Raw genomic sequence first — 11,460 nt, forward strand, 5'->3', positions numbered from 1 at the left:
CTTCTGTTGTTGGCAGAATCAAAAAATAAGGAGGAAATATCTTTGCCTCCAATCTCATCTAATTGTAAACGAGGAGATTGATGGCTTTCTGTGTAGCTGTAGCTTGGGAATGAGTTTGGAGAAAAGAATAGAGAAGGTCTTCGTGACTGAGGAACACATGTTGGCTTTCCTATGTAACTGCGTGAAAGGAGCTTTCAGTAAGAACAGCTGCACTGCAAGCTTGCTAACTCCAGGAGATCAGGAGCAGGTGGACACCCTGGAACCTTTTGCAGCTTATGTTGCTGTCCGTGGGTGTCGAATACTATGCTTAAGAATAAGATTTTTTTTAGCAAGATAGACTTCAAGGCCACCTATTCCAGGCCACTGGCATTGTTTGCAGACCCTTTGCTTCAAGAGGGAAAAATGCTCATCTGGTTACTTGGGTCAACATCCTTGTCCCTTGGGTCAAAATCCCAATAGTTAATGGGTAGGAGATGATGTTTTGCCTCTAACGTGAGCTGATATGGAAGAACTTGGGAAAAAAGTACTGCAAACGTTCATTTTCATGTTGTGTATTCAGATTAATGTAACCTTTGTTCCAATATTATGGAAGCTGCAGTGTTATCTGTAATTTACCGTGTAATCTCAAATTTTGTAAAGCTTATTGCAAGCTGTACATGGGAGAAGGAGTATATATGTTTGATTTAGTGAACGGCCAAGTCAGCGTTAGAGCATTTGAGCACGGGGTCAGAATGTGGTGTTGTAAATCCTCATAGTTAACTACTTCTGGATGCAACATTAATACTGTGTATCGCAAGCAGTGTTGTTGTTGTAGCCAGACAGTTAGATGCAACCGTATCTGGGTGAGGAAGAAGTTAAATTTGGCTTCTCTCTTTTTGCGCTTAGAACTTGGCAATAGCATGGCTGTCGATAGGAAACAGGTTTTGGCTTCTGTGAGCTTGTCTATAGCAAAGCTAATTATCTCCCTGTTCTTGTCTAGAACCATCCACAAGTAGATCAGCACTGAACTTCCCAGTTGTGTTAACAAGGCCCTCTCTTCATCGGAGCCGTCTGAATTATACCATGCTGGATTCTCCTGTCCCACCTTGTCAGCCCTCGACATCTTCTATATTTGGCATTGGCAGTCCTAGGCTGTCCTTCATAAAAGAAATAGAAGATTCTACCTCTCAACAAGACGATGATAACATCTCAACAACCAGTGATTCCTCCTCTAGAGCATCTGATGAAGGTGATTTTTGTGTTCTCTGTTTAATTGACTTTTTTTTTAATGTGAAGTACCTTGCGTTCTTTAATATTCCACATCACCTTAGTAAATAAAATAGGTGAATGTCAACTTTGGATGCGAGAATTAAATTGAATTTTTAGTGTTTTAGAAGTATATAATCCTATCACCTTTTTAATAGAAGCGTGCTTTGGAATACGTTTATGATACCCTGATGTTAGAAAGAGTCAATGCTGAAATATACACGTTCAGCTAGGTTATATGTAAATTTTGAACTGGGACGGTAGGAAATCAGGCTGACTTGCCGTAACTTGACAACTAGGCTGATTGTCTAGAAGGAAGAGTGACTCAGAATATCTAACAGACAGCTGGTTAAATGTGAATAAGTGCAGGTGACAAATAGGAACACGAGATGTTTTCCTGTGTTTCAGCAAGAGAAGATAAAGAAACTACTCTGACATAAGCTATAGGCTGTTTTTTGACCTTTCTTGGTAGAAGGCTTCAGCTGTCAATACTTTCATGTCTTTTGCCAAATTCATTGAGGAAAGCACACCATTTTAAAATAAAAAATAAGCATCGTGTCGATGTAGGTTGGTACGTAGGTCTTCTCGCTGAAAGGGCGAACAGCAGGTTTGCAGCTTTTTCTAGTCCCCCATATAGACAGGGACTGACGTGTGCTCAGCAGGTTTTGCAGAGAACTTTTGTACAGCTGAGAGTAGAGTTGCTGGGCTTTAGCAATATAACCTGAGTGCACTAGAACTTTCTGGTGTGTCTTCGTAAAACATACATGGGCAGAAGATCGTTAACTCTTAGAGCAGCCTTTGGGGAATCTTCAGGTTTAAAACCTGTGCGATTATGATCTGTGCTGGCCTCCAGCCTTTTACCAACACAGAAAAAAGCTTTGTCCGTACAAATGCACTGATGTTTATGCGGTCCTCTTTTATCTTAGCATGAAGGAAAAAAATACCTGCATTGGAAGCACAGTATTAACTTGGTAAGATTGGTGAAAACTACTTGCAGCTCTGTGAACAGTTTTCAAGTTTGTAGGTGATACTTGGTTTTCAGTCTGTACGTGAAGTTGATCTATTTAAAGAAGCTGAAGTCATGCTTATTTTTCTGTATTGAAGAACTTGAATTAGTGTGATCTTTATTGTTAAAGTTCTGTACGTACGAGAGGCATTTACATCTAGCATACGTCATTTTGGCAGATGTTGCAGTTTTAAAAAATACTTCATCGTCACTGCTCTGGCCCACACAAGATGAAAGAACTCATTCCCTCTCGCAGCATTCTGCAGCTAGCTCTAAGAAACCTGCATTCAGTTTATTTGTTTTTGGAGGACTGTGTCCTGTAAGTACTGCACAGTATTTCTTTTAATCAGTTTGAATGTGTACCTGTTTTTCTATCCACTTCTCATACTGTGTTTCCGTAGGTACGTGGAAGCACGTCTGTTTTTAAGCAAAACCAGCTTGGGTTTTCTCCATTATACCCCGGAAAGACGGCTTATGCCGGTGGTGCAGCTGTAAGATCAAGGCAGCCAAAGACGGAACCTTATCAGGTATGAGAAAAGTAGTGTAGTGGGAAATAGTGATGGAAATAAAAAAAGCAGCACTGCCAAAGGAGCTTTGAGCAGGGAGCTGAATATGTGGTAACAGTTGCTCTTCTGCCCTCTTGGTCTACAAAAATAGACGAGATTGATTTCTGTTTAAATTCTTTAATGACAGTTTTTACCACAGGTAATACTTGTCAGAAAGAACAAGAATGACAGTTTGGGCTAGTTGTTGGTAGTTGGGGTTTCCTCTGTTGTTAGGTCTTTCAAAAAATTCCATTTAAGTGCCATTGTCTGCCTCTGACTACATTACGTTAAAATAACTTGATGCAAAAAAGCCAATGACAGCATAACTTTGAAAACTTGTGTTTATGGTAGCAAAAGCTACAGTAGTCAAACCTGGCTAATATTTATCTGTGGATCTTCTTTTCCAAGCATGCCTACATTCATGCTATGGATATGTTGTATAAACCTGCAGTCTTTGAAAATATCTAAAATCAACTTTGCTGATCCTTTGTTCTTCTGGTAGACAGAGGCATGCAGGACTAAATGCAGTCCCAAGATAAGCAGTAACATGCTTTCTGTTTTGAACGATTCATATAGTTCTTGGAGAGAGTTATTTGCCCCCAAGAGTTCTTGGAAATAGCAAATAAAAACTGCTGACAACTCTGATTAGCTAGAGCTGAATCGAAAAGGAAAGTCAAATCAGGTTTGGTAGGAATGTATTTAAATGAAAGTGACTTTTATCGATAAATCAAAAGGAATTTGAAGAAAATGAAAACGCGGGTTTGCTGGCTCTGTTCTGACAGTCCATTTGTGCAACGGAAAAAGGGCAGTACAAGTACCTCACTTACGGGAAACCTTGAAACCTTGTGGTGCAAAGCTGGGAACCCTCTTTGGTCGGCTATTTTTGTTTTTTACAATATTACTGCATTATGGTAAAAAGAGGAACCAAAATACTAGGCTTTTAAAGGAGAGAGTAGCTTGCTTCTTGCTGCTTGCTGTGAATGACAGCAAGGTACTAGAGAGTCCAGCGAAGGGCCACCAAGAAGATCAAGGGACTGGGAGCACCTCTCCTCTGAGGAGAGGCAGGGACTGCTGGGCCTGTTTAGCATGGAGGAGAGGAGGTTTGGGGGGATCTTATTGGTGTATATAAATACCTGAATGGATGGTGCAAAGAGCATAGAGAGCCATTGTGTTTTCAGCGGTGCCCAGTGCCAGGTCAAGAGGCAACAGGCACAAACTGAAACGTGAGGCTCTGTCTGAGCATCAGGAAATGCTTTTGCACTGTGCGGGTGACGGAGCCCTGGCACAGGTTGCCCGGAGAGGCTGTGGAGTCTCCCTCTTTGGAGGTCTTCAAGAGCTGACTTGACATGGTCCTGGGCAGCCTGCTCGGGGTGGCCCTGCTTGAGCGGGGGGGTAGACCAGGCGATCTCTAGAGGTCACTTCCAACCTTAACCATTCTGTGGTTCTGTGAGTCTCACTTGTGTTTTTACACGCTGCGTGGTCTGCTTCCTGTCTTCACATCGTGTGATAAGCACAGTGTGGTTATTTGAGGGGTTTAACCTGGGAAGAAAAAAAGTCACACCAAAGGAAGTTTTTGACTGATATTTGAAGTTGGGTGGTGCAAATAAACAGTTTACTTTTTCAGTGTAATGTTTAGATCTGTTACAGTTTAAATCAGATCTTTATCTTTTAAGACAAAGATTTGCAGCCAACTTTAATCTTGGGGGAAGGGAGGAAGCAAGAGAGAAGTAAAACTAGTTCCTGGTTATGATTGTATACACTGATTTTAAGATGGTACACTTAGACCATCGTGAAACTCTGAGGTCTGTGTTGTTACTGAAAATGCTTTCTGTACCACAAGCCTTTTCTTGAGTTCTGTTTCCCTGATTACTGCTTCGGAGGCCTTAGCAGTCCTAGCATCATCCGTCTTGACCTTTTACAAGTACGGAGTTCTTTTATTGCTCGTGCAACAAGCACGTGCAAGATGCACTGAGGCCCAAGGTAAACTTCATTAAACTCCGAACGTATTCTCTTCTTTATGGCTTGAACTCCCAGTGACTGCATGTTTCTCTGTCATCAGAATATATTGATTGTATCATCAGTGTAGCCTTGGGACGTAAAAAACATGCCTCCTTAGCTGAGAATTGACCATTGTAACACTTAAAATGCTAATTTTTCAGGCACAAAAGAGAGCGAAAGCTAGAGAAGAAACTGTGCGGTCCCACGCTACCTTGAGTACCTCAGCGTGGTGCATCTTGGAGGCAGTGGAGAAGCTGTCAAGCCCTTTGTTGGTAAATAGCACTTCTTTTAATCTGTTTTTGCTTCATGTGTTTATAAAACTTAGTAAATGTGCCATCAAAGGATAAAGATAAAACTATTCTTCCTTACGTTGTGGCCGGTTTAATTTATTGCGCTGTTTTTTCAACAGGATGCTAAAAGAATGACATCTCTTTTGCCGCTGTGTTGTGTAAGTTGACCATGAACCCCCACATTTTTGTTGCAGGGAACCCTCTCTCTCAGGAGAAAAAAATTGCCCTCTAATATTTATGCTTTGTTTTTTCCCTCAGCCTCCGGACATAGATAAACCGGATATTACTGACTTCCAGTCCAAACGAAGAAAGGTAAGAACCAATAATGTCTTAAGCTGAGGTAGATAACTTTTTCAATGCTTTATCACTATTAGAAAAATTTTCTCAAACCTCAGTGACAACATAGACATCAAATCAAGTTAATATTGGCATGTATCCACAATAGATGATGGGCTTTGAAGATTACTCAGGTTAAGAATTATGTTATCTTTGTAAGTTGAGAGCAACAGCTCTAGAACACACCAAGTCGTTTTATCTTGTCCCCCAACTTGGGGTGAAGCTGCATATTAAAATTCCTCTTGAGGCAAGTTTTCTCTTGAAGAAATGATCACAAATAGAAAAATACTGCTTGAGTGGTCATATAGACTTTGTACAGACTTCCGTGTTCATTCGGGCACAGAAAACTAATTTTTCTGCTTTTTATCACCATTCAAAGTAAAGAGGAGGAAAATTGTTAATTTCCGACGCTATAAATCTTACGCTCCTAAATTCCTATTTGGAGGTAGCACAGAACTGGTGAGAATGCTGTGGTAAAGCATGATTTCCTTTCATTTTGTTTAAAAAAATGAAAACTAGTCATCTTTTTTTGATGACTTTAGTTAGGGGTATCATTAAATTGCAAAACTGTACCAGGCACAATAGCTCTTGGTGTATTAAATGCCTAACTGGGGGAATTAATATTTTTCATTTTTACCTTTAAAACCAGCGATGAACCATCGTTGGAGTCTGATAAATTTTCCATAAAATTAAATGGGCATCTCTTTCTGCGAAAACATCTGTGTTTCCAGTATCAGTCTGAGTGTACAAATGACCACTTGTTAAGTGTATGGGCTTCTTAGGCTGGAAATCAAAGTGGACAGTAATACTGGTTGCTTATTGCTTTTAACTCTTTCAATCTCTGTATTGTTTAGCCAGCACAATCTCCATTTGGTAAAGTTCTAAAATGAATGTAGCAGCAACTGCTTAGTTTTTAGGGGGGTAGAGGTTTTTTTTTTTCTTTTTCTTTTCTGACGCTATAAATCTTAACGCTCCTAAATTCCTATTTGGAGGTAGCACAGAACTGGTGATAATGCTGTGGTAAAGCATGATTTCCTTTCATTTTCTTTAAAAAATGAAAACTAGTCATCTTTTTTTGATGACTTTAGTTAGGGGTATTCTTGGGCTTATTAAATTGCAAAACCCTTAAATGACCACTTGAAGATCAGGTGACTGAAGGAAATAACAAGATGTGCAAACTTTTCATCTTCTGTTCTAATGAGAAAAGGGACAGTGTCTCAAGAAGTTTCTGTGCTAATTCCTTGACTGGATGGATGTATAATTAAGTTTACAATCACTTCAGAGTTTACAAACATCTCAGATTTCCTGGACCATCTTTTCACCATCTGCCAAATTACAAGGGCATGGAGAAGTGAAGTATATCATAAATATTATCCAAATAACTAAAACCAAATCTGGTGTGAATTCTCAGTTATATTATAGCAATACACCTGTGATAAGGCATTAAGAAAGATCTGCCAGATTTGCAACAGAGAGCCTGAAATTGTCAGCCACTAAATGAATGTTGCACGCAGCTGTCAGTGGGTGAAAGGAGATAGATTGTCTATTCATAATACTAGAATTCATAATGGTGGCGGGAGAAGGGTAGCCCGTGATGAGAAGCAATTATTTGCTGAGGAGACGATCGTGTGTTTTCCTGCTAAAGTGAACATGCGGTTGACGGAACACTTGTGCACTCGGGCTAAACTTCTGCAGTGGGTAGCAGTGATGTGGTATTTTTCTTATTTCAAGGAACTGTACCAGGCAGAATAGCTCTTGGTGTATTGAATGCCTAACTGGGGGAATTAATATTTTTCTTTTTTACCTTTAAAACCAGCAATGAACCGTCGTTCACTCGAAGTAGATTTGTGAACTTACATAAAACATGTCTTATTCAAGGTTTCAAACTGAATGTAATATTTTTTAGAAAGATGTATTTTTGTATACTTTAGAGAGAGTGTGAATCCTATTACTAAGAGCTGGGAGATACTGTGAAATTAAAGCTGCGGTGTAAACGATTTCCTGTTGGTATTGATTTGAACAATAGCATGCTTCCTAAGACTGTATTTTCTGATCCTTAAGACCGCAGGCGGAGCCATCGGTAAATCTTGTAGCCTTTAGGGTTTGTTTTCTGTCTGACAGTTCAGTTAAGTCAGTTTTGCAGAACACGCAGTGGTCTGTGTTAAAAATTAACTCTGGTCTGTGAAAATGCTTTGAAAAGGGAAGTCAAACCCACTACTTGAAGTGCATCTAATGCACATGTAAAGCATTGGATCATATTTTAATGAATGAGATTATTGTAAGATTGACAAGTTGTTTTTTTTGAGTGTGTTCTATTGTTTGTGTAACTTTGAAGGGGGAAAATGTAGGGGATGTGAAGCCCAGAAGCCTGTATAATTAGTTGCTTAACACTTCAAATGTTAAATTAATGAATTAAGCTACTAAAAAAAAAAAATCACAGTGTGGGCAGAGGAAAAGATAGGAGCATATTCTAGGAACATGGATTATTTTAATTATGGTAGCATGAATTATTTTGTCTATGAAGCTAACTGCCAAATTTTGAAACGGAATTCAGTCAGACTTTGGCTACTTATATATAGCTTTATGGATTTCGTTACTGGTTTTCTGGTGATTTCCCTCTACAAGTTGAACGGTCTTCAGAATTTTCAAATTGTATTCACTGAGTGCCAAGACCGATGGGGGGAGGTTTATAGTTCTGTAATTTGTTTTCATCAATAAATATTGGAATTAATTTGGGTGGACATAAGGATAAATTGATTGCTGTTTCCCTTTCAAAGCTGGAATCCCAGAATGCATTCCAGCCTCCACCTGTTAAGAGACTTGTGACACCAACAGTAAACCGTCAGCCGATGCGTTATACGCGGTATTCTGAACCATCACCGACTTCAACTACTCAGTCCAGCAAAATTTGCCAGAGAGGAGACACAAAGTTCCAAGTGAGTACATTTTTGAGTCCTTATGTGCCTGTTTTTTTTTTCCAGTCTTGGAATGTTTCTCAAACCAATTGTTATCCTATCTTTGCAAAAAGTACTGATAGTATGTTTGAGGCGAGCTTTAAGGCAGTGGGAACCATTGTGAAATAGATTGAGCTTTTATGGATTTAATTCTGTTTTTGGAACACTCAGTGTCTTGTGGTTGTTTTCACGATGTCATGATGTGCTATTGAGTCATCCTGTTCTCAGTGAAAGAATATTAAAAGACAGAAATGTTTTCCTTTTATATTCTCATGTACACAAAGCTGTCACTGATGAAACATGCTCGTGTTCTGTGTAAACTATTCCAGGTGAGCTATGTGCTCCAAGTGAGAGTTCTGACAATGTGCTGAGTTATCGGTTTTGATTGCTTTGGAGTAGATGGAGTCTGATAAATTTTCCATAAAATTAAATGGGCATCTCTTTCTGCGAAAACATCTGTGTTTCCAGTATCAGTCTGAGTGTACAAATGACCACTTGTTAAGTGTATGGGCTTCTTAGGCTGGAAATCAAAGTGGACAGTAATACTGGTTGCTTATTGCTTTTAACTCTTTCAATCTCTGTATTGTTTAGCCAGCACAATCTCCATTTGGTAAAGTTCTAAAATGAATGTAGCAGCAACTGCTTAGTTTTTAGGGGGGTAGAGGTTTTTTTTTTCTTGTTTGTTGATAAATGATAGAAAACAGAAAAGTATGTCCCTTTTACGGGGTTGGCAAACACAAGTTTTGATGAAAACTCTCCCCCCCACACACAATTTTTGTCATTTTGTTTAAAGTAATTACTTTCTTTGTTAGAGGATTTGACAAATTTGATTTAGTGTTCTATCAGTTTGTCCTCAATGCTGAGTGAAGCAGTGATGCTTACTTTAGCCCCAAAATTTAACTGAACTGTACCCACAATGCTGAATTAGGGAACAACGTTAAGTAGGTGAGGTGTATTCAGTGCTATAAAATTAAAAATAAATAAATAAAATAAAAACCACAAAAAAACACATGAAGTGGTTGTTGGTACTTTGTGTATTCTGTACATATTCAGCTAAGTCTTGAACTAAACTTAACTTGCAGGGGATGAGAGAGAAGACTTTGCCTGCAGAACAGCGAGCAGAACCATCTGAAAGGTATGACATCTATTAATTTAAAACTTACTTGAAGGAAGAAAGAAATCTCCTTTTTCAGTACGGTCTGCACCTGAAAGGTGGTGACAGTTCTCAGTAAAAGGAATGGGAAATCCAATGAGAATTTTGTATTTTGAGGGAGCTGCAAAGTCTGGATTGTGTTTGAAGATCAATATAACTTTGAGAAAATTGTTGTTTTTATGAAAGGAAGGAAGATGAGCAAGAATAAAAGTACTGATACACCACTTTTTATCCCAAGTTTATCTTCTGAGTAGGATACGAAGATGGGAAACGAGGCACGTTATAATGCTGTATCCACAGAAAGGATCTTTGCTATTGGAGGCCTAATTTTTTCCTTCTACAGGAAATATGGCTCATTTTGTAGTTTAACTAAATCTGTAGCGTTACAAATTTTGCTTTGACAGATATTTCATGGTTTATAACTCAGTTTACTTATAACAAAATAATTTGTCCCTCCTAATGTTCCCTAGGGGAAAAGCTATTAGTTTTAGCTATTTAATTGCTTGCAGTTTGAAAGCTCTGTCCTAATGGGATGATTCTTTCTGAAGCATTCTTTAGAAGGTGAAGTAGGGGAAGTGAGTTACAGTTCAGGAGGATGTTTATTGATGTGTTTTTTTCTTTATTTTTTAAGCAAAAACATGGAGGAAGATTTATGATTTATTATTCTTTTTTTTAATACTCCTTTCATGATGAAGTTAATTGTCTGCTTTGAGTTCACATGAAGACCATGTGTTCTTTAGGATCATTTGAGGCCAAATGCTAACTCATCTCTAAAATAAAAAAAATCCAGCAGAATTAATTGAATTTCTTCTTGAGGAGACTGCTTTGTGTTACACTGCTTTCTTGGATTAGGTCAAATGAGTTATCCTCCAGATAATATTGATGGCTTTTCCTTCTGGGCAAATGGTGTTTTGGGTAATAATGCTTGAGTTAAGAGACTTTGCACTCGGTTTTTAGGGGGTCGCTCTTTTCAAAGAACAGTAGCAGGGAATTTTGTTGACTCTATGCTCATCTGCCAAGCAATTCTTATGTGACCATGGGCATTCTTTGGCTTGCAGAAAGAACTCAACACTTTGTTTTGGCATCTAAAAGTTGGACTTCACAACAACCACCTTTTTAGGGGTGGAAGCGACTGGCTTTAAGGTTCTGGTACAGGTGCAATCAGGTGCTGGGTTTTAATTATGTTTTTTTCAAACTGTTCTAAATTGTCTCTGTTAGAACTCCTTTCTACTTCTCCATTTAGGAAGGAGATACAGCAAACTCATACTGCTTTTGATTTCGTTCACAAAGTTTATTGCAGTGCCCTACCTTTTGTTTGTAGAGTAGGTAGTGGTGGTAGTGTTTTTTGTGATGCTGGTCTCTGTTGGGTGCCATGTTCTGGAGCAGGAGCACCACACTGATCTGCTGGCAAGAGTCCCTTTGGACAGTTGAGTTGGAATACTCAGTAAATCTCTGGCCCACCAATGCTATATATCTATGTGTGTGTGTGTGTGTGTATATATTTTAAACCTGAGTCCAACTGTAGATTAGACTTGCTTGAAGGCTGACAATTGTCTTTGCCCCCTTGAAGCTCACAGGTGTTAACAGAAAGAGGAATATGGGCTGTTATGGGCAAGCGATAGTTGTCTGAATGAAGATCTATTTTGATGTAAGACTTTTTTCAGAATTCTAATGGATTGACAGTTCGGATTAGAGAAAAGTCTGAGCATATGCCTTAGGGATCTGTCTTCCTCTATGCAGTTACAGTGCTAAGCAGGCTGTTGTCAAGTATTTGACAAGTTTAGACCAGTTCTCCTCCTCAGTATTGTGGGAGTTTGACCTGGTGTCTTCCAGTGCGATCTAATGCACTTCTGTACTGACTGACTGATTGGCTGCAAGATAAGCTTTGATGTCACGGTTTTTCCAGGCATACTTCATTTTCTTGCCATAGTAC

Source organism: Anser anser (genome assembly GCF_964211835.1).
Source record: "Anser anser genome assembly, contig: HAP1_SCAFFOLD_101, whole genome shotgun sequence".
NCBI lineage: Eukaryota > Metazoa > Chordata > Aves > Anseriformes > Anatidae > Anser > Anser anser.